The sequence below is a fragment of the Pseudophryne corroboree genome, chromosome 5 (genome assembly GCF_028390025.1).
Source record: "Pseudophryne corroboree isolate aPseCor3 chromosome 5, aPseCor3.hap2, whole genome shotgun sequence".
NCBI classification, from domain to species: Eukaryota; Metazoa; Chordata; class Amphibia; order Anura; family Myobatrachidae; genus Pseudophryne; species Pseudophryne corroboree.
Window position 1 is genome coordinate 669,992,027 of NC_086448.1, and position 24,756 is coordinate 670,016,782.

The following is a 24,756-nucleotide window of genomic DNA, read 5'->3' on the forward strand; positions in this document are numbered from 1 at the left end:
GGCACTCTCCTGATTGGCTGTGTGCTCCTGTAGTGTCTGTGAGGCAGCACACGGCACAGATACAATGTAGCGCCTATGCGCTCCATTGTAGCCAATGGTAAGAACTTTGCGGTCAGCGGTGAGGTTACTTTCGGTCAACCACTGACCGCAAAGTTCCCACCATTGGCTACAATGGAGCGCATAGGCGCTACATTGTATCTGTGCCGTGTGCTGCCTCACAGACACTACAGGAGCACACAGCCAATCAGGAGAGTGCCACGACGTGGCGCTCCCTGATTGGCTGAAGGGACCCTCTTTGACAGGAGTCAGGGGGGGTCCTGGCAGTCGGGGAAAGGGGTCCCATGTGTAAACATGGGGCCCCTATCAGTGCGTGGTTTCCGTTTTATTATTTTGCCAAGTACGTGGATTATACAAAGGTCTGATTCTACACTGGATTATGTGAGTATAATTTTTTTCACAGGTACCCCAAGGATTCTACATGGAGAAGAGGACCGAGCCTCGTGGGAACATAGGTAAGTATGTATGTATGGAGGTGTGCATGTATGTAATAAAATTATACTTTCACGGTGTGTGTGTTCTGTTTTTCTGGGGGTATTTTTTTAGTAGTAGTACTACAGGTACCAGCGGGCCCGGTTTTCCACCGCATGCTGGTACTTGTGGTTCTCCAAGTACCAGCTTGCGGGGGAGGCTTGCTGGGACTTGTAGTACTGCTACTAAAAACAATATTCAATTTTTTTCACAAGGCTATAAGCCCCCCATCCGCAGCCCTTGGATGGGGGGGACAGCTCCGGGCTTCACCCCTGGCCCTTGGGTGGCTGGAGGGGGGGACCCCTTGATTTAAGGGGTTCCCACTCCTCCGGGGTACCCCGGCCAGGGGTGACTAGTTAGTGATTTAATTCCAGGGCCGCAGGGACCTATATAAAAGTGTCCTCGGCTGTGGCATTATCTCTCTGACTAGTGGAGCCCGGTGCTGGTTCCAAAAATACGGGGGACCCCTACGCTTTTTGTCCCCCGTATTTTTGGAACCATGACCAGGCGCAGAGCCCGGTGCTGGTTGATTAAATATGGGGGAACCCCTGTCATTTCCCCCCCCATATTTTTTCAACCAGGACCGGCTCAAAGAGCCCGAGGCTGGTTGTGCTTAGGAGGGGGGACCCCACGCAATTTTTTTTCCCAGTTTCTACACTAAACAGACCCTTTCCCATAGATAACCATGCACAGATCCCACTGATCCTTGCATGGTTATCCAAATTTGACTGGAAAAAGCAGGTCTATTTTTTTGCTGCTTTTTTTAACGAATCAAAAAAAAAACAGACCCGCACTTGAGCACTCAGAAACTAACACCCAAATACGAATGAATAGTGAATGCCCGTATTCTATGAAATAGCAGCCGCGTTTGACCGATAGTCTATTTATTCGTATTTTTGAACGTTGTCATTCAAACCATTACGAATAGTCCAAACACTGCCGAGATTGGTGCTTAGTGAATTCCCGGATTGGGATTTAGAAAAAAAAAACACAAATCGGACAAACTCGGATTTTTAGTAAATACTGGCCATGGGCTTGCAAAATGAGCTTTCCATTTTCTTTTGGGAATAACTGTTTCAATAGACCAATGTTTACAAAAACAACACAAAGCAAGAAAACAATATGTAACCATTTTATTTCACTGTTAACTATTGTGCATGTGATACATTTGACCCAATAGGAAGGAATGAGCAAGTGGAGTTTGATTTTGCATTCAATTTGGCAGATAATTCCACGTTTGTTTTTGAACAGGAATTCCAAAACTGAACACAAAATTCATTCTTAAAATTGATCAAAATTGAATTAGATTTGAAAATCAAATGCAAAATCGATCATTAGTAAATGAGGGATTTTTTAATGGATTTTGCAGTTCGATTAGAAGCAATTTCAATTGATTTTATGGATTCATAAAATTGAATCCCAAATCGAACTTTAGTACATTTAACCCCAGGAGCTTGTAACAATAACAAAGCACTGAAGACTAGGGCTAAATGCTCTAAATAGTGATCTGGTAGATGGTGTCATCATAGGCAGTGGAAGACTGGTGTAATGCTGACAGTTTATGCACTGCAGGACCATGATGCTTATTGCATCCCAGAACACACTGGGTTCCATGGTAGCAAACTACTGTCTCCCAGTACCAATGGTCCAGGCATTAAAACAATACAGGCTTCAGATGCCAAGAGACCGCTACTCCTCCAAACCATCTCAGCAGACCTCCCTGTATCCCGTAACACACCAAACCATGATGCTCCGGTGAGTTGTGATAGATGTATCAGCAGATGTGTAGAAACATGAAAATGATTAGATTTGCTTATTTTGCTATGCAGGATTTCAAGTGGTTAACAAGTAAATTTATCGCTCCACTATTGGATTAGATGCACTATCCATACTGTATGTCCAAAACACGTCAGCTTACATAATGATAAAAGTTACATAACTAAGGGCCTGATCCAATGGTGAATGCAGATGTGGCAGCGGATACGTCTTTGGGGATCGACTGTTTGTGACTTTATACAAATACTGCTACAAAGCCCTTCTATGGTGTAAACCTGTACCTATGAATGTGCAAGGACTGAGTTGCCCACTCTCAGCACCTGTAGATGCCATAATACTGCCTGGTGTGTCTTTAGAGGCCAGCATCGGTCGCACCATTGAAACTTTCACAAGCTCTATGGCAGGTACAGACTATGTTTAGGTATGACCTCCAATGTCAATGAGGAAGTGTCTGTGTGTGCAAACACTTTAATTACACATCAGCAACACCCATAATATGCCCATAACATGGACCATTTTTGCTAATCTTAATAGCCACCTCAAAGTCACTGCCAAGGAACACTCAGCATTTTTCAAAAATATTTGTGATACTGTGTGTCTCAATCACAACTGGGCTTTAGGGGTCATTCAGACCCGATCGCATGCTAGCTTTTTTTGCAACAGTACGATCGGGTCTGAACTGCTCGCCGGCGACGGGGTTCGCTGGACAGCGATGGATTTAACGAATAAAGCACCAGCAATTGCAAGAAGATTGACAGGAAGAGGACGTTTGTGGGTGTCAAATGACCGTTTCTAGGTAGTGTCCGGAAAAACGCAGGCGTGCCCAGCCCTTTGGAGGGAGGGTTGCTGACGTCAGCTCCTGGCCAGATCATCGCAGCGGCTAAGTAAGTCCTGAGCTGTGCAGATGTAAGAGACCTGGCGGGCCTTGGGCGCGACGCTGTTGGTGCTCGCGAGTACAGTTACTCACCCCGCGCCCGCCGCTGACTCTTACCTTCGGGTCAGTGATGATCCCGAATCCCTCGCTCCCCGTCGGCGGTCCTTCCGTCTGATAGAGAAAGGCAACTGCGCTAAGGCTCTGGAAGGGCACTGGGGGGGGGGGGGGCGGGGGGGGGAGGCAGGCAATCGGGCAGACGCTCGCTGAACTAGAAGATGGTCATCATTGGCACTTGTGGCCTCAGACTGGTTACACCCGCGTGCGAGGCACGGTGGGTGCGACCCGGACGGAAACGCCCTACGAAACCAGGGGGGGGGGAGGGGTCACGTACGGTACACAAAACAGACTCGAACAAGCTATCCTCACCGGGTATATGTTGGTCCCCTTGATGGTCCGATGTCTTGGTCTCGGCACCTGGAACGAACTTCAAAACACAACAACAACAACCACAACAACAACAACCACAACAACAACAAACACCACAACAACAACAACAAACGGCACCTTACCTTCCCTAGGGACCTACCGGTGGAGGGCCCGTGGACAGTCACGGGTATTACACCTCGCCATGTAAATAGTATACGACGGCGCTCGATGCTAGCGCGTAAGCAAGACGGTGCGGACAGTGTATGGAAAGGTGAACAGTGTACAACGATAACAAACACGGTGGTACAATGGTAAACAGTGTGCTACAACGGGTGCGACACACCCCAGGATAACAATGGTGGGCCTAGCGCCCGCTGCTGCTCAGGCCGTGGCCTGCCTGACTGTGGGGGACAATGGGGGGGCCTAGCGCCCGCTGCTGCTCAGGCCGTGGCCTGCCTGACTGTGGGGGCAATGTGGGCCTCGGCCTAACGCCGGCGTTGGTGGTGCGGTGGGAGCAGACCAGGTGATGGTACCTGCGGGAGAAAAGGGCCTCACTGAGGGCTTACCTGATCCACCGACGTCCGGACATCCGATCCCGAATCCTCCGCAGGGCCGCCTCCGCTGACCGCGCCGACGTCCTCCGTCCGCTCGCCGTCCGAACACCTCGTCTTCCCGCCGCGTGCGGGCGTTTAAAAGCCCCGCCGCGCGGCTCTCTGGGATGGGTGACGCGGCAGGTCCTCATTGGCCCGCCACGTCGCCCAGTGATGACGCGCCACAACACGTGGGCGCGCCTTCTGCTGCGGCGGGCGGCAGCGGGGGGGGGAGGCCCCGGACCGGCAGTGGGGGGTGGAGTGGGTCGCGCCAGCACTCCCACACTTCCCCCCGCCTTTTCCTTTGTGGTCCCCACAAAGACTGGGTTGTGCGACCACTCGAAGTCGGGGTCTGCGAAGCGTGGTGGGGGTACTCCCATGGTGGAACGGGCCGATCTCCGGACCGGTGCTGCTTGGGGCAGGGGGGTTGGTGTGGGCTCCCTGGGCGCCCCTCCCTGCCTTGCTGTGGACGAGTCTGTTGTCGGCTCCTCCGTGGGTGTGGGGCTGGTTTCCGTGGTTGCCCCCCCTGTGGCCAGGCCGACTGGTGGCGCTAGAGTTGGTGGGGGTACCCATAAGTCGAAGAGTATTGGCCCCAGGGTGGCGGCTGGTCCCCCTGGGGCCACCCTGGCTACTGGGGGGTTGCACAGCACTGGCTCCTCTGCTTCGCCCCTTGGGGCCTGTGGCTCGCAAGGGCGCAGCATGTCTCGATGTAGGGTGCGGGTACAACCGCTGTCGTCCTCGGCTCGCACCTGGTAGACTGGACTGCCGGGAGATGCCTGCCGCTGCACCACATAGGGCACTACTTCACACCTCTCGCTCAGTTTGTTCTTGGGCCGTTTCTCCCGGACCCGGACCCGTTGACCCACCTCGAGGAGTTCCCTCTGAGCCTGGGGAGGTTGGGGGTGTTCGGCGGAGCTGATGTGGGACTCCGCCATCTCTGCCACAGTCTTTAGGCGACGTCTCTGCTCCTCGACCCATCCACCTTCCGTCCATTGGTCATCCCCTGTCGGTAAGGTCAAGTCAAGGTCCTGCAGCTCCCGCCCCGGTTGGCCAAACAACATGAAATAGGGGGAAATGCCTGTGGTCCGGTGTACTCTGTTGTTGTATGCCCACACGCACTCCTGGACGAAGTCGGGCCAGCGCCTTCTCTTCTCGGGTGCTAGCGTCCTCAGCATCTGTAAGAGGGTCCGGTTAAATCTCTCGCAGGCCCCATTCCCCTGAGGGTGATATGGGGTGGTCCGGGACTTCTGCATGCCATAGGTCTGGCAGAGTCGCTCCATCACCCGGCCTTGGAAGCACGCACCCTGGTCCGAGTGAATGCGCTCGGGGCACCCATACTTCTGGATGAACTGCTCCACGATGGCTTTGGCGGCCCCCTCTGCTGTCTGGTCCCGGGTGGGGGCCACCACGGTGAACTTGATGAAGTGATCCGTCATCACCAAGGCATACTGGTATCCAGCCGCCGATTCACCTAGCGAGACATAGTCCACCATCAGTAGCTCCAGGGGCCTACTTGTCTTGATGGTTTGGACGGGGGCCCGTTGTTCGCTGGGCTTGGTCACTCCACACCTCTCGCACGTTCGGCATACGTCCTCCACCACCCCCTTGAGTCCAGGTAGGAAGTACTGTCGGCGGATCCACTGGAGTGTCTTGGCCACCCCGAAGTGGGCCCCTTCCTCATGGGCCTCTGTCGCTAAGGCCCGGGCTGTAGTTTTGGGGAGGATGATCTGCCACACATAGCGAAGTTCCTGCTCCAGGTAGGCGCGCCGACATAATACATCCTCCTGGACCACCAGCCGATCCCACTGGTGTAGTATTTTCTGCCCGTTAGCTCCAAGTTGTTCCCTCTCTCGGTTGGAGGGCCAGTGCCCTCCCTTTTTCCAGACGCGTAGAGCTCTCAGGTCTGGGTCCTGCTCCTGTTGAATGGCCAATCCTTGGGGGTCTTTTGCAGGAGGAGACCGCAACTGGTGGCCTGCCAGGACCGGGGGGCTGGTCCGACCCTGGTGAGGTCTGGGATCTCCAGTCCCTCTTGCTCCTCGTCGGTGGGGCCTTCCACTGGAAACCGGGACAGGGCGTCCGCGTTGGCGTTGTCCCTCCCTGGACGATACTTGATTTTGTGGGGAAATTTCGCCAGTCGGGTAACCCAGCGTTGCTCCAGAGCCCCTAGTTTGGCTGTGCTGAGGTGGGCCAGGGGATTGTTGTCGGTTATGACCTCAAAGTCCACGCCTGTCAAGTTCTCCGCAAACTTTTCTGTCACCGCCCACACCAGTGCCAGCAACTCCAGCTTGAATGAGCTGTAGTTATCGGGGTTCCGTTCGGAGTCCCGTAAACTCCGGCTTCCATAGGCGATCACCCTCTCCTGGCCGTCCTGTACTTGGGAGAGCACCGCCCCCAACCCCTGGTGGCTTCCGTCGGTATAGACCAAGAACGGTTTGTCGAAGTCCGCATAAGCCAAGACAGGGGCATGCATGAGGGCGTCTTTAAGCTGGTTGAATGCGTCATCTTGGGCTCGCCCCCATTCCACCGCCTTCCTCCGGGCATCTGTCGCTACCCCTCGAAGTAGGTCATGCAAGGGTCCGGCAATCTTGGCAAAGCCCTTGATGAATCGTCGGTAGTATCCCACCAGTCCCAAGAAGGCCCTCACCTCCGTCACAGTGGTTGGGGCTTTCCATCCACGGATCGCGGCGAGTTTTTCGGGGGTCGGCTGTACCCCCTGCTGGGAGACCACATGCCCCAAGTACTCAAGGCTGGGCTTGAGGAGGTGACATTTCCTTGGCTTTAGTTTGAGCCCGAACTGTTCCAGCCTTTGCAGGACCAAGTCCAGTCTCCGCAAGTGTTCCTCCAACGTTGGGGCGAACACGATGATGTCATCGAGGTAGATCAGAATCGCATCGAAGTTCAAGTCCCCCAGGCAGCATTCCATGAGGCGTTGGAACGTGGCAGGGGCATTGGAGAGCCCGAAGGGCATCCTACAAAAATCGAACAGACCCATGGGGGTGATGAAGGCGGTTTTAGCCTGGTCCTTCTCGGCTACCGGCACCTGCCAGTACCCACTGGCCAGATCCAATGTTGAAAAATAGCGGGATTTACCTAGGGCTGCCAAAGATTCTTCGATCCGAGGCAGCGGGTACGCGTCCCGCACAGTGCAGTGGTTGAGCTTCCGGTAGTCCACGCAGAAGCATAGCGCGCCATCCTTTTTCTTTACCAGTACGATAGGGGCCGCCCAGGGGCTTTTGCTCTCTCGAATAACCTGGTTGTCCAGCATCTGGCGGATCATGCTCTTTACTTCCTGGTACAATTTGGGCGGGATCGGCCGGTATCGCTCCCGGACAGGGGCGTTGTCCCCCGTGTTGATCTCGTGCTCCTATTCTCGGGTGTAGCCGAAATCTTCCTCGTGCCGCGAGAACGCCTTTTGCCTTTTCCATAGCATCCGTTCTAGTCTTTTGATGTCGGAGGGGCTGGCCTGCTCCAGAGAGACGTCCATCTGGGCCAGTATGGTTTGGCCGTTCCAGCTGGCAGTGGGTTCCTCCGATTCTTCCAGGCTCACGGCCAGTGTCCAAGGATTCCGCCCATCCGAATCCAGGACTAGGCCTCATCCTGTCTCCACACCTTCCGCCGGGATCGCGTCTACCTGTGCGAGGATGTTCCGGGGGGGAATATGTGTGGGGAGGTCCCCCAGGTTACAAATCCGTATGGGGACAATGCCGTTCCGGACCACGGCCAGGACCCGGGCCACAACCAGCCCCGCACCGGACTGGCTGAACCAGCATGGCTCGATCAGTACCGCCTTACCTTCCAGGCGGTGCTGCGTCCGTACGGGGAAGTCCAACACTACCTCCTGTCGGGCGGGTATCTTCACCCTTTGATTGTGGTGGGTCTTAATACGCCCCAAGGGGCCCAGGCCTCGGGCAGACAACAACCCGTCGCCTAGCTGGACCACTCTCTGTAGAACCTGTTGTACGGGCTTCTGTATCCCCAGGTATTTCCAATATCGGGGGCCTTTCTCCTGGGCCAGGGCTTGATCCAAGTCTCGCAATATGTTGGTCCCCAGGATGATGGGCCCATGTCTTAACTCGTCTCCGGCGACTACCATTATTCCCTTTTTTCCAAGGGATTGCCCATACAGTTCTACCTTGAGCCACACAACGCCCAGGATTGGGAGGGGCAAGTTGTTGGCGGCCGTGAGGGATATCCAGTCTCCCACGTCCGTCCTCTTCAAGTGGCTGTAGTCCTGTTGGAAGCATCTCTCGGACATGGTGGACACCTGAGAACCGGTGTCCAGCAGGAAGCGTTGGCTCTGACCATCTAGCCGCGCTATCACGGTGGGGCATTCTCCAATTAGATCCGAGGAATGGGCGATATCCACAAAGTCGTCTCTGTTCCTCGCAGTTTTGCCCGCAACTGCGAGGGATGTTAGTTTAAAGCCCTCTTGCGATCGCTCCGGTGGCGTCGGGCATCTGGACACTCCCGCGCGAAGTGTCCCGGACGTCCACACTTCCAACACGTCATCTCCCAGGGTTCCCTCCGTCGGGTGTCCTCCGTTCGTCTGCGCGGCTCCTCCCGCCAGCGTAGACGTTGAAAGGAGTCTCCCATCTCCTCCTCGGCGTCCCTGGTGCTGCCTCCCGTAATTACATTGCGGCTTTCCGATTGTTCCACCCGTCGCATCAGTTTGGACATCTCTTCCTGGACTAGTAGGAGGGCATTGGTCAGGTCCTTGACGCACCCTTCCAGGGGACTGACCTCTGGCTCGGGGGGCGGTGGTGGTGGTGGCTGGGCCTGCGCCAGGGGTTGGGCCTGCTGGAGAGCTATGACGCAGGACCAAAATTCCGCATCCTGGTCCTTGGTCAAGGTCCTCTCCAGCGCGTTGGGGAAGGTCATGGTGGGCTGAGCCTCGATCTTGTCCAGGAGGTGGTTTCGTAATTGTTTATTCCTCAGGCCGGCCACAAAACGGTCCCGGAGGCTGGAGTCCGCGTCTCCGGTCATCCACTTCTCGTCGGGACGCGCCTTGATCTTCTGCGCGCATTTCTGTAAGGCATTGGCAAAATGGGAGATAGTTTCATCCTCCGTCTGGAATCGCACGAAGAGGCGCCTCCGGAGGCCATCTGCCGTTGACCTCTCCCGGTAGACGTCCTTGAGGATCTTGTATACCCCGTCGAGGTCCGTCCTCTGCTCATCTGGTCGCAGCATCACGGTCTCCCTGGCTTCTTCTTGGAGGAACTGTAGGGCCAGATCCACGTGCGCCGAAGCGGGTAGGCGGTGTAGCCGGATGACAGAGTCCAGCTGATGCTTCCACTCCTTGAGGGGCATGTTCCACCCATCGTACCTAGACAGAAAATGGATGGCCGTCCCGAGGGGCAGACCGGGCCAATCCGGTGCCGGGTCCGTTGCTGGGACCGACATGTCGGATCCTGCCGGCTACGCCAAATGTAAGAGACCTGGCGGGCCTTGGGCGCAACGCTGTTGGTGCTCGCGAGTACAGTTACTCACCCCGCGCCCGCCGCTGACTCTTACCTTCGGGTCAGTGATGATCCCGGATCCCTCGCTCCCCGTCGGCGGTCCTTCCGTCTGAAAGAGAAAGGCAACTGCGCTAAGGCTCTGGAAGGGCACTGGGGGGGAGGGGGGGGGAGGCAGGCAATCGGGCAGACGCTCGCTGAACTAGAAGATGGTCATCATTGGCACTTGTGGCCTCAGACTGGTTACACCCGCGTGCGAGGCACGGTGGGTGCGACCCGGACGGAAACGCCCTACGAAACCAGGGGGGGGGGGAGGGGTCACGTACGGTACACAAAACAGACTCGAACAAGCTATCCTCACCGGGTATATGTTGGTCCCCTTGATGGTCTGATGTCTTGGTCTCGGCACCTGGAACGAACTTCAAAACACAACAACAACAACCACAACAACAACAACCACCACAACAACAACAAATGGCACCTTACCTTCCCTAGGGACCTACCGGTGGAGGGCCCGTGGACAGTCACGGGTATTACACCTCGCCATGTAAATAGTATACGACGGCGCTCGATGCTAGCGCGTAAGCAAGACGGTGCGGACAGTGTATGGAAAGGTAAACAGTGTACAACGATAACAAACACGGTGGTACAATGGTAAACAGTGTGCTACAACGGGTGCGACACACCCCAGGATAACAATGGTGGGCCTAGCGCCCGCTGCTGCTCAGGCCGTGGCCTGCCTGACTGTGGGGGACAATGGGGGGGCCTAGCGCCCGCTGCTGCTCAGGCCGTGGCCTGCCTGACTGTGGGGGCAATGTGGGCCTAGCGCCCGCTGCTGCTCAGGCCGTGGCCTGCCTGACTGTGGGGGACAATGGGGGGGCCTAGCGCCCGCTGCTGCTCAGGTCGTGGCCTGCCTGACTGTGGGGGACAATGGGGGGGCCTAGCGCCCGCTGCTGCTCAGGCCGTGGCCTGCCTGACTGTGGGGGCAATGTGGGCCTCGGCCTAACGCCGGCGTTGGTGTTGCGGTGGGAGCAGACCCGGTGATGGTACCTGCGGGAGAAAAGGGCCTCACTGAGGGCTTACCTGATCCACCGACGTCCGGACATCCGATCCCGATTCCTCCGCAGGGCCGCCTCCGCTGACCGCGCCGACGTCCTCCGTCCGCTCGCCGTCCGAACACCTCGTCTTCCTGCCGCGTGCGGGCGTTTAAAAGCCCCGCCGCGCGGCTCTCTGGGATGGGTGACGCGGCAGGTCCTCATTGGCCCGCCGCGTCGCCCAGTGATGACGCGCCACAACACGTGGGCGCGCCTTCTGCTGCGGCTGGCGGCAGCGGGAGGGGAGGCCCCGGACCGGCAGTGAGGGGTGGAGTGGGTCGCGCCAGCACTCCCACACTGAGACTGCACAAACTTCTGTTTGTGCAGCTCTCTGCACAAGCAATCGCACACCTGCACAGCGATTACCCCCTCCCCCTGTAGGCGGCAACTACCTGATTGCAACACTGCAAAAAACCACCTGCGTGCGATCAGGTCTGAGTCACCCCCTTTGTGCGTACACATAGTGTATCCTATGCACCGACTATTTAACATGTACTCCATACATCATGATGCTGCTCATCATTAAAGTTTCAATTGATTTAAAGCAACCTGCCTGAGAGCCATTGAGAAATCTAAGGGTGTGTACACACGGTGAGAACCTTGCTATGCCCGATTTTCACTTGCGATTTCCCTTGAACTCCCCGGAGCCCAGATAGCACAGATTTTGACTAACTTTTCTTGAGATATGGACTATGTGTGCTTAAGATTTTGGCTAATATGAGATTTTGGCTTATGTGAGATGTCATTGACATGTGAGATGAACTAGATAGTACACCAATCTAGCATGGATTGACTTGCCTACACAGTCTATCTTTTCTTGGGATACCAACCTGGCGGGACCGTGCATCGGGATCGAATCGGGATCGCAAGGTGACTTTCACCTTGCGATCTGCACTAACTTTTCTTGCGATTTTGACTATATAGTCAAAATCGAAAGAAAATATCTCACCGTGTGTACATACCCTAAGTCAGAGTGGTAGGAGGCTATCGTTCTGCTGCTTTATGATTATATATAAGGCATTTCTTGTGATGTGAACCAGGATTAAGGAACAGTGGTAAGACTATACAGCCTATCAACTGATTTGTTTATAAATACTGCGGTCCCTAATTATATGGGGGGTCATTCCGAGTTGTTCGCTCGCAAGCTGCTTTTAGCAGCTTTGCACACGCTAAGCCGCCGCCTACTGGGAGTGAATCTTAGCTTATCAAAATTGCGAACGAAAGATTAGCAAAATAGCGAATAGACACTTCTTAGCAGTTTCTGAGTAGCTCCACACTTACTCGGCATCTGCGATCAGTTCAGTGCTTGTCGTTCCTGGTTTGACGTCACAAACACACCCAGCGCTCGCCCAGACACTCCTCCATTTCTCCAGCCACTCCCGCGTTTTTCCCAGAAACGGTAGCGTTTTTTCGCACACACCCATAAAACGGCCTGTTTCCGCCCAGAAACACCCACTTCCTGTCAATCACATTACGATCACCAGAACGAAGAAAAAACCTTGTAATGCCGTGAGTAAAATACCTAACTGCATAGCAAATTTACTTGGCGCAGTCGCACTGCGGGCATTGCGCATGCGCATTAGCGACTAATCGCTCCGTTGCGAGAAAAAAATACCGAGCAAACAACTCGGAATGACCCCCATGGTTTGGCATCTTCAGTCTGGCCAGAAAAGGAAGGCATTTATGACACATTCAGCTTTATTTGTATTGCATGTATGCTCATTGTACAACATGGAAATATTCTCTGTGTCTGTGGAGATTTTAATCTAATTAATTCAGTTATCCCTCGTGGTGAAATGAATTAAATAATTATTATAGATTGATGATTTCTTTTTAACTCCAACTCCCAGTCCCTATGTGGTGATAAGTTATACAAATAACACAGAGGTAGATGTATTAATCATCATTATGGGGGGAAGTAGTGGGGGAAGTAGTATCAGCGCACATTGGGCCTAATTCAAGATTGAGTGCAAAACAATATTTTTCCTTTAATGGGCAAAACCATGTGCACTGCAGGTGGGACAGATATAACAAGTGCAGAGAGAGTTAGATTTGGGTTCGTTATTTTGTTTCTGTGCAGGGTAAATTCTGGCTGCTTTATTTTTATACTGCAATTTAGATTTCAGTTTGAATACACCCCACCCAAATGTAACTCTCTGCACATGTTATATCTGCCCAACCTGCAGTGCACATGGTTTTGCCCATTAGAGAAAAATGTTGTTTTGCAATCGACCTTGAATTAGTCCCGTTGTGTGCACTGATACTGCTTCCGCCGTGTATGACAGTGACAGTGTGCCCAGTAACATTAACAGCGCTGCTAACTTTTAGCATGCCGATATCAGGGCAGTGTAAGAAAGGTCAGTGGCACTGACTGTTCCGACAACTGCAGCTATTGATTTGAACAGCTGCAGGTGTCAATGCCCTTTCTCCACAGCAGTGACAACACTATCCCTGGCTGTGGCAGGTGATGGGTCCGGGCTGCATGTGACATCTTGCGTGAGTAACGAGATCTTGCACTGGCGCCGGCCGGGCAGGGAGACACAGCGCCTCTGCACTAAGCTTCGGCAAAGAAGATTTTCCTACAGGGATTGGAGAGCCGAGAACCAATGATGTCTGTGCCATGCCGGAGCTACCAGGATGATCATGCCGCCTTCTTTGAATTTGCGTATGACTGTTAGGGTATTCACAAAGGTTGCATCTGGATCCTTTGTCCTGGACCCGTACACAGGTACCATGTGGTTGTATCCGGAGGCCATGAGGTCCACGTCCAGAAGACCCTGTTTGTTCACCAGAATCTGAAAGACATCTAGGTGTAGAGACCACTCTCAGGCATGCACATTATGTCGACTGAGGAAGTCTGCTTCCCAGTTGAGGACCCCTGGGATGAAGATCGCGGAGATGGCCGAAAGATGGTGTTCTGCCAGGCAAGAATCTGAGCTATTACCTACATTGCGGCGGCACTGCTTCCCTGCCGATTTAAGTAAGCCACTGCCGTGGTGTTATCTGACTGTGCTTGCATGGGAGAACCGTGAAGAAGGTGCTGAGCCAGTTGGAGGGCCCGGTACACTGCCTAAAGTTCCAAGATGTTGATAGGAAGATCTCTATCTGTTGGGGTCCAATTGCTCTGAAAGAAGTGACCACCTGTGACAGCTCCCCACCCCTGGAGGCTGGCATCTGTGGTGAGAAGAACCCAGTGTGGAATTCAGAACGATCAACCTTTTTCCAGGTTGGAAGTTTGTAGCCACCATAAGAGGGACGTCCGAACATCTGGAGGAAGTATCATTGTATAAGATTTGATATGCTTGGGCTGCCCATTCCACCTGGCGAGTATCAGACATTGGAGAGGCCTGGAGTGGAATTGGGCATTTTCCACCATGTTGATGGTGGATACCATGGATCTCAAGGTCTGCATTGAGGAGTGGATAGAGACTCTCCGACTGTGAAATAAGTTGTGGATGCACAATTTTAGTGCTGTAATCTTGACTGGAGGAAGGGAGGAAGGATGATGCATTGCACTTGAGCATACAGCTGAGCTCCAAAACGGGGCATCCTATGAGACGGGATGAGAGAGGACTTTGCCCAGTTGATCAGCCAGCTGTGACTGTGAATTACATTGTCACCTGGAGATGATGGTTGAGGACCTCCAGAGAATGTGCAAGGAGTAGGAGGTCATCCAGGTAAGTGAATATCCAGATTCCCTGATGCCAAAGGTAAGCAGCCATCACGGCCATGAGCTTGGTGAACACCCTGGGGGCTGTGGAAAGATCGAAGGCTAGGGCCTGTAATTGGAAATGCTGATGGAGGATAGCAAACCAGAGGTATTGTTGATGACAGGGTGCTATAGGTACATGGAGGTAAGCATCCTGTATATCCAGGGAGACCATAAAATCCCCAGGTTGCATAGCCAGGACAATGGAACGGAGAACGTCTATACGAAACTGGAGCTCTTTGAGATATTTGAATGGGATGATTGGGTTTCTGAAAATAAAAAGAGTGTAGAATAGAAACCCTGGCCCTGTTGAGAGATGGGGCCAGGAATAACCACGCCTGATTGTAGTTAGGATTGAATGACCCAATCACGGCTTGCGGAGTGCCAGACAATAGGAAGCGGCAATGGCATGCCAATCAGTGCTCGCCACACCATAGGCCCCGACCCTGGCGAGTGATGTCAGATGCTGGAGAAAGAAGGAGGCCATGCGGAAGAGCAGGGCAGAGTTTCGGTGGCCACTGAAAAGGCTGGAATAAGGAGAAAGAAGGAGGCCATGCAGAAGAGCGGCGAAGTACTCCGGTGGCTGCTGAAGATGCTGGGAACAGGAAAGAAGAAAAGGTGGCAGTGGTGTTGGCCAGGACGGGCCAGCACCAGAAGAGAGCATCTAGTACTGAGAAGCGCTGCAGTGGTGGGAAGAAATAGAGCTGTGAAGTTCCCCACTGCCACTCAGCCTACTCTACCATGATGTATGCCATTTTAAGGCCCTACATTTTCCTCCCTAGGCCACCAGGGATCGGGCACTAGGCCCGTGGCACAGTCAGGCCCCAGACCTGTGAGCGCAGTAGGTGGCCACAAGGCCCATGGCCATAATTGAGGCATTAGGCCTGTGGGAGCAATAGGGGGCACTAGGCCATTGGTTAATAAGGGCACCCCAATAAGAGTGATCTGGGCATAAGGCCCAAATCACTCCAACCAGCCCCACGCTAGGTGGGCACTAGGCCCGTGGGCACTATACAGACCTTAGACCTGTGGCTAGCAGGGAGGGCATTAGGCCCCGTTTGTTTAGGTGTACCCCCCAAGAAGGCTGTAAGCCTGAGCCTAATTAAGATAAAGTGATCTGGGTATTAGACCCAGATCACTGGTGTATGCCCTCAGCTAGGCAGGCCAACAGGGCCTCAGCACCTGTTAAATTAATAGGTGGGCAGGCTGTATGGCACCCACTCCACAGTAAGTCTAGGTAAATTCCCATGTGTGGAGGAGCGGTCCAGCTCCACACACTTAGTCATAGCAGTTAGGGATAGTGAAGGAATGGCCAGATCCGTTTTGGTAGAAGGATGGAACAGCTCTAGGAGGTGGGGATTAAAGGGACAGAACCGTTTCTCATTGTTGTACTGGACTGTTGTGATTGTTGTTTCCGTGCTGGGCAAAGTGTTTGTGTAAAGTTGTGCACAGAGCTTGTGTTGCACCACATACACCTGAGTGAGTTGGAGGGCTCAGTTAATTAAGCTAGTGTAGCAGACACACACTAGGTTAGCTTTTGGCCCTGCATGGCTGTTGTTTCTTTTGCCTCCTTACAGGGACCTGTAAGTGGAGAAGATCAGAGTACAAGATTAGCAATGGTGAGCATCATCTGTGTCTGTTTGTCTCTGTATGTGTCTGTCCCCTGAGCGCCGGTTCGGTGGACCTTGCATGGCCATGCGAGGTCCAAAGTACACCTAAGCATGAGAGCGCAGTTAGGTGACAATTGGGTGGCTGAGGCTTTGTGTCTGTGATGACCTTTTACCCAACCGGTGACGGTCACCACCACCCCTGGCGTATCCTCTTTTCCTCTGGAAGAAGAGTTGATACTCCTAAATTGGTTTGCTTTGCTTCCTAGTTCGGCCGTTGTCTGCTTCTGGACGGGGATCACTGTGTCTGGGTGCAAGTGAAGAGTCCAGGTCCATTAAAGTTTACGTGACCTGAAGGTGAGAGTGCGACGCGAGGTAAGCAGCGAGACTACACCTGCACGGCAGCAGACACCGCACCCGCACCCCTCTCACAGCAGAGCTGTATCCAGAACAGCTTCGCCTATGTAATAGGCGGCATCCATGATATTGGCAATTAATGACAGTTGTTCCTTGGTCGCATCAGAAGTGAAACTGCTGTCAATGGCATCCGTCCAGTGTTTAATAGCTTTAGCCACCCAGGTCGTAGCCATGATGATAGGTCTGGCAGTGGCATCTGTAAGCTTTAATATAAAGATTTAAGACATGCGTTCAATTGCCTATCCGGTACATCATTAAGGGAGGTCCCTGTAGGAGAATGGAGCTTTTAACCAAGCGTGTCACATGAGAATACACCGCAGGTGGATTTTCCCATTTTGTACAATCAGCAGCCAGTAACGGATAGAAGGAGTTTACCCTTTTAGGTACAGTAAATTTCATGCCTCACTCATAGCATCTGAGAAATGTGTAGAAACTCAGCCACTACCACTTTTCGGCATTTACACAAAGGATCTTTTGATTTTGGGTCCGGTTCAGTATTTTCTAGCTGGAGCGAGAATTTAACCGCCCTAACCAAAGCAGCCACATTAAATTTGGATTGCCCCAGAGAGGTTATCCTAATCTGCTGCAGAAGATTCCTCAGAATCGGAGAGTGGCGTAGATTGTGAGGATAGCACAGCACCACACTTGCTGGTAGCAGGTGTAGGTAGTCTTACCTGACCCTGTAATATATTATGGCATGCAGCCGATGAAGCTGCCAAACTCTGAGTTAGAAAATTTGTCCAACCAGGGAGGAGGGACAGGTGGGACAGAAATAGGCTGCAATTGGTGAGGGATACCCATAGGGGGAGTCACAGATGGTGCTGCAAAATGGTCGGCAATTTTAGCCAGCATATTAGAATATGCAGCCCATGGATGCTCCTGTGCTGGCACCAGGGGAGCTGATGTACCCGGGGCTACAAAACAATCATTGACCGTCTTGTAAGAAATCCTGAGGAAAAACCTCCGTGGAACAGGTCCTACATGACACTCTAGCATGATCCCCAGTCTGTTTAGATGCCTTGCCTTTGTTAGACATAAATGCAAGGAGAGTACACACACAATATGACAATGTGTAATGAACAACAGTATGTGCCTATAAGCCTTCACAAATACAACAATTTGCAATGTGGGGAAAGTAAACCCTGTACACGCCAGTACCTAAGGGTTACTGAGGAAAGAAAAGTACAGGGAAAGTAATATAATGTACAGTGAGAAAAGTACAGGAAGCACCTCTAGCATAACTCCCATACTATGAAGAAAAGACAAATGAACTGCAATGGGCACTGAGTTCAACTACTCAGCTATTAGAGCTGATAGGAAACCTGATTCCAAAGGGAGGTATACAGGGAGATCAAACCCAGCATTCCTGGAGACCTGCAGAGCTCCTTTAATGGATGCCCAGCATCTCTGTGAGGAAGGAGGGTGAGGGAGGAGCAGCCTAGGGAGGAAAGACCTCAGCGGGATGGCACCCTAAGCTGGAGGAGGGGCCGCTGAAGAAGTGCTGCCTCCCTTTGCTGCCATTCACCGTCGGTTCCCTGGCCTTTAGTAAAGTGTCACTCAGCACCAGTAATGTAAGCCCTAGTGGTGTAGTGAAGCCCAAGGTCACGCCATGGTCTGGGTCCACGTCAGCACCGCCAGTCTGTCTCCTGGGACTGGTGGTATAGGACTGCCACAAGTGGGAGCCCATAAGTCCGGCTGCAGTCTGCGGTGCCCCTGTTAGCGGAAGGTGTTAGGGTCCCGCCGAAATCACCGAGCTGTGGCTGGTGTTGCGGCGCTGGTGGGGGTGATGGAGCAGCAGCGCTGGTGTACAAGGAACTGCCTAGCACTGCTTGCTCAGAATAAGAAAAAGAAAAATTTAAAAAGAAAAAAAAATGCAGCCCCATTATAAAATTGTGACCACCTCCTGCTGGCACCAAACAAAAACTGAAGAGCTTGAGCTGTTATGGGGTATGAGGGGAGAGGAGTCCAGTGCATCCTGTGAGCTTGAAAAGCTTAGCTATTCGGTGCCTGTCAAGGTCTCCACCAGCATGCCCTGAGGTTAACACTGTGGAGACTATAGACCCTGCAGAAGAAAGCTAAGTTTTTATTACTTTCATTATTTCAATTGCCAAATGAATGCCTCGATATGAAGCTCTATTAGCTATTGTATTACACTTACCACCTTATACCTAATTTAGGCTATAATTACCTCAACATGATACCATACCTCCCAACATCAACTCCTGTGAAAATGGGACCCACTCATGCGGTGGAGCTCTATAAGCTGCTGGCATGCCCCCAGTACCTCTTTCTCAGAAGACCCAGCGCTTATCAGGGATTATGCTTTGCGTGCCTCAGGCACCCGAAGCATAATCCACATGCGCACAGCGTCTATTCACCGCTGCAGAGCAGAGAGTGACTAGAGCCTCCCAACTGCCCCCCCAGCTGTGGGACACTGCTGCCGGTGGGTGGGACAATGAGAAAGTCCAAGAAAAAACGGGACTGTCCTGCGAAAATCGGGACAGTTGGGAGGTATGTGATACTGGTGGTTCCTCTAATTAATGAATCATATAATATTTCAGCTCAGGAATCCTCCCTCATTCCCTTTAGAACAGGAGAAGGTTTGACATTTTTGCATTATGTCACTGTGAAATCAGTGGCAAACAGAATACACCAAACCCCAAGGATTAAAAAAGATGTGCATAAAATATTCTTACATTGCTTGGTCTGGGTGCAGTACTAAGGAGGGTAAGTGGCACATCCCTGAGAATCAGATCAGATTGCAGGATTGTACAGTAAGTTCCAGGTTTAGAACTCTGGAAGATATCTCCTATGAGCAGTTACCTCCTTCTTCACTTCTTGTATGATTAAATAGAAGAGATGCTAAGTGGCCCTGCCCACACAGAGATACACTGGTATTCTGAGAAGTATAATATGTAAGCAGCTATTATTTACATGTTAATTGATGCAACCAACTAGCACCAAGAAATGGAAGTGAATAGATAACTGTAACTGTTTCTAACTGTACATGATAATGGTAATGTGTAGATATTGTAGGTGTCTTTGATTGGGACAAGGATTCCATAGACTTATCAGAGAGACAATATAACCACACACTATGACACTGAGTTCAGAAACAGGGTTAAAGAATACCCCTTGATGAAAATGTATTCACAAAGTCACAAACATAGGAAAAAAAGCCAAAAAATAGTAGTCAAGCCCCAATTCATCAGGAAACTGAATGTATTATGGGGCATATCTATTAAGCCTGAAGAAGTGATAAGTGGAAGGTGATAACGCAATAGCCAACAGTCACCGGGATGCCGGCTGCCGGGGTTCCGGCATTGCCATTTCGATTGATGACGGGATTCCTTCACCGATCTGGCCGCGTAACTGAACACATCCCATATCATATAATATAGCCACAATCAATGATGAAAGTTTTTTAAGGTCATTCAGCAAACAGAAGTAGCTAGCTAGGGCTGGCGCCCTCCAGTGATACAGCCACAATGTCTAAGGGCAAGCCTGCCTCAATTCGCTATTACATGCGCCATCTCACGTTCTGACTGTCTAAGAATAAGTACGCACAAGTGTCAGATCTGCATATAGACATAAAGTATCTGATTTGTTTTACATAGATGCAGTAGAAATGTACATATTTTACACTTAGCATACACCCAGCTCACAATGACCCCTCTGCCATTTGCAGTAAAAGATGAAAGGCTAGCCTTATGCCAGTCCTGCTCCGAAGCTACGCACACACTAGAGGCATGTAACTGGTAACAGGGCATTTGCATGCAGGCTTTGTTCAGAAAGAGCGCACTTATGGAATTATGGGATATACAGATTTGTGCGTACAAATATTTACACCTGTTTCCAATCCATATGGATATTTTGCATCAATGAGAAGTCTGGTCCAAGTGAAAAAATAAGCTGGTATGTGCCGAATTTTGACATGCCTGTTCTTAGGAGCAACCTGGGATTAGTGCAGAAGTTACAGTTTAGTCAATGCCGCATTTGAGGTTTATATTAGATAATAAAATCATCATTGGCCAACTCATTTGCAACAGCTCACGTAGCTGTAAACTGTTGAGATCACGGATGCGGCCTGGGAAAGCAGAAAGTCATCACTGGGACCTAAGCCAAATTTTGCTATGTGGTTTGCTATGAGGTTTAACTTTTAGAATCCTGTATGCAGTGCTCAGTAGTCTCTCTCTATACACCGAAATCCTGGGATAATGACCACGGTTTTAACCCATGTTGATACCTCTTTCACATAGAAGCAAGGACCGTGGAAAAACATAGGTAATTTATCAGTGTGAATGGGTCTACCGTGGTAATCTGACCTTTCTCAGCGACCCTGGTGTTTTTCCGAAGTCCATGCCTTGGTGTGAAAGTGGTATTAAGAAAGGAACTCATTGAGCTCATTCTAACATAACTTGGGTAGAGTAACCTGGGAATACCATTTTGCATTGCAGCATATCTAGCTCAGATCTAGCTAAAAATAAACCCTGGTCAATCCCAGGGTTGCGAGATGGTGCACAAAACCTAGGTATACCTATTCACATTGACGCATGGCCTGGGTTAGGTGTGAAAGGGATATTATTGACAAATAGCCAAAAAAATAGGGGCAGATTCAGTTAGCTGCCCACTGAGTTGCATACAGAGTGTTCTCATGGGAAAAGTGCCCGGAGCAATTCAATTATGCCCCTTTTCCACCAAATTTATATCCTGGGTTATTGCCAGGTTATCCCGGGTTGTGATTTGGTGGGAAATGGTCAGATCAAAGTAACCTGGGCACATTACCTGGGAATCTGACCATTGTAGCTACCAGGGACAAACTAGGGAAGGACCCGGGTAACGGTGCGGTGTAAACAGTGCAACCTGGGTCACGCTAAAATCATAGGGAGAGACGGCAGTGGAAGACCCGGCACTAACCCGGGTGCAGCCTGAGGTGTGAATGGGGTTTCAAACCACTGTGAAGCGGCTTGAAACCAGGTTCAATTACCCAGGTTGGACCCGTGTTCTGCGGTTTGTTTTGCAGAAAAGAGGTGTTACAGATATGTTGAACCCACGAGAAGCCCAGAAGCAGCAATGATTGAAGGGTGCAATGCAAAAATAAGTGTCAACTGTTGTCTTGGGGCTATTTGCAGGTTGATTGCGGGTCTGTAATTGAATAGTTCCAGGCATTTTACCCGCATGAACAGACCATACGCCCCATAGTGATAAATATTTACATGTGAGTGGTCAGAGATACTGAAGGTAGCGTCTGGTTATAGCAGTTGCTGTGATGAGTGCCACATGGCTCACTGTTCACCTGAGTATTATCATTAAGCTGTGTATTACTTTAGTTCAACATTCAGCCATGGCCAAAAGTTTTGAGAATTACATGAGTATTGGTTTTCACAAAGTTTGCTGCTTCAGTGTTTTAAGACCTTTTTGTCAAATGTTACTATGGTATACTGAAGTAAAATTACAAGCATTTCATAAATGTCAAAGGCTTTTTTTGACAATTACATTAAGCTTATGCAAAGAGTCAATATTTGCAGTGAGTGCCTCAGGCACCCGAAGCATAATCCACAATAAGTGGCCTGCTGAAACTGCGATAACACATGGGATTGGGGACTTATCCCCGATCCCATGTGTTGTCGCATGATTGCGTTCAAAATGGCCTTGGATAATGACCATTGGTCATAAATCTCGATATCTGTCTGTTTGCATCCGCTGAAATGGCAGCGGGGCTAATTGGATACCCCCCAATGACTCATATAAGTTAGCTGTGAAAATCTAACTTTTGAGGGGGTCTAATACACAACTGAAGCAACAGAATATTGCAGCAGCAAACAGGCAAGGAGGAGTACTGTAGTTGGTTGCAGAGTATCAGAAAGGACAGGTGAGGGGCCCAAACCCTGCTGTATTTCATTAGTGATTACAGTACAGTACAGTACAATGTTAGACATGAAATCCAGTCAGTGGCGGATCCAGGGGGGGGGGGGGCACTCGGGCCCGTGCCCCCCCTGTCATTTGTGGCCCCATCCGTCCCCCCCGCTTGTGTCACTGAGACACGCTGCCGCTCAGTCCGGCGGCAGCGTGTCTCAGCTGTCAGGAGGAGAGCGCGGCTATCTGGCGGCGTGTTGCAGACTTCAAACCAGCCGCCGGTTCGTGAGCCAATCAGAGCTCGCGGACCGGCAGCCAATCAGGAGCCGCCGGTCCACGAGCTTTGATTGGCTCACGAACTAGCGGCTAGTTTGAAGTCCTACACGCCGCCAGACATAGCCGCGTTCTCCTCCTGACACCCTCAGAGCCAGCCGGGCAGAGAAGCAGCAGCAGCAGCGGTAAGCAGCTGCAGAACTGCTGTGGGGGCATTTGTATACCTGCTGTGGGGGCATTTGTATACCTGGCACTGTGAGGGCAATTGTATACCTGGCACTGTGAGGGCAATTGTATACCTGGCACTGTGGGGGCAATTGTTTACCTGGCACTGTGAGGGCAATTGTTTACCTGGCACTGTGGGGGCATTTGTATACCTGACACTGTGGGGGCATTTTTGGATCTGGCACTGTAGGGGCATTTTTGGATCTGGCACTGTAGGGGCATTTTTGGATCTGGCACTGTGGGGGCATTTTTGGATCTGGCACTGTGGGGGCATTTGTGGATCTGGCACTGTGGGGGCAATTGTGGATCTGGCACTGAGGGGACAATTGTGGATTTGGCACTGCACTATTGGGGGCATATGTCTGTGTATCACGTCTCATTTTAATTGGCCACACTCACTATATGACTGCGGGCATTACTACAGGCAACATTACTACTGGGGGCAATAAAGGCATTGCATAAGGGGCACTACCAGTACAGTGGACATTGCATAATGAGCGCTACAACTGTGGGCATTGTATAAGAAGCGCCACCTCACATGCACCGAAGCCACACGCAAATGTACTTGCCCCTTCCATGGTGCCCCCCCCTATCATTTTCTACTGGATCCACCCCTGAATCCAGTTGTGTGGCAGAACAGGCTGTATTGCAGAGTTGTGCAGCAATACTACCTTTGAGTCTCACCTGCACTTCACCATTTTGTGGAATGCCAATCTGCCCAGGTCTTCTAAATTTAATTTAATTGAATTTACTGTGGTGTGATTAGGAATCGGAGTACTCACAAATAAATTATGCCGGTGAAAGCTGCTTAATATTCTTACCAAAATTGGAATGAGACAAAAATGGCAAAACTTGTTGATGGGTTAGAAAACTGTAAGCATCTGAAGTAAGTGAAGCCCAGATCCATAGTACAAATTGTATTAGGCGGATGAATATGTGGTAAAGTTTCTTGCTATGAGTTTACTGTGTTCTTGACTTGCCATTTGGTTGATAAGTTAACGCTTTGTAAGGCAGCCATAAGAACCTTTGTATCTGTTTACCTATTTGAATGATGTTCCTTCTTAGTATGCCAAGACACCCAACACACGGAATGTCTTTAATAATAGACTGTTACAACAAGTCCCAATAGTCAAGGCTGTTACCATCCGTTAATATTATACCACTCTCACTGTGTTTGCAAATTTAACAGGGGCATTAAAAGGAAAAACATTTTATATGTGTCCACCTTATAGGCAAAGCCATCAGTAAGTATGGATGCCGGTGTCATAGTGGCCAAAGGGTTAACTGACTGTTCTCTATATGCTCAGGAAGCATCTGTCTATTCTGTACGTGACAATGCAAAGAGCATACATGGCTATGAAAGTTTATGTTTACAGTACACATATATATAAGAAGAGACTATTTCCTTTTCTTCAGAAGATTCTTGTCCTTTGTACTCCTCTTGCTAATTTACAATAAAAACATGTTATCCCTCAGACTACCAGCATTACATGGCAGTCACCTAACATTAAAAGAGGACCAGACTGTGGCAGATACTGGGGTCTATTCATGAAGCAGTGAGCGGAGAGGTGGGCCAGCGGAGAAGTTGCCCATGGCAACCAATCAGCTTTTAAGTAACATTTATCAAGTGCTTTCTATAAAAAAATATGTAGCAGCTGATTGGTTGCCATGGGCAACTTCTCCACTGGCTCACTTCTCCACTCTTTTCACTGCTTTATGAATAGACCCCATTGTGTGTTACAATAGCATCCAACCTCCGTAAACTTGACAGATCAAAAATATTTATATTTTGCCCCTGTTGCAAGAGTGAGACTTTTAATTCACCATTGCTGCTCATCAAATAAAAAAACTGCAACTGCTATATGTCACATGCTGGGGGCCATCCAGCACAGGGCAAGGCTGCCCACCATGCTAATGGCGGCCAGTGA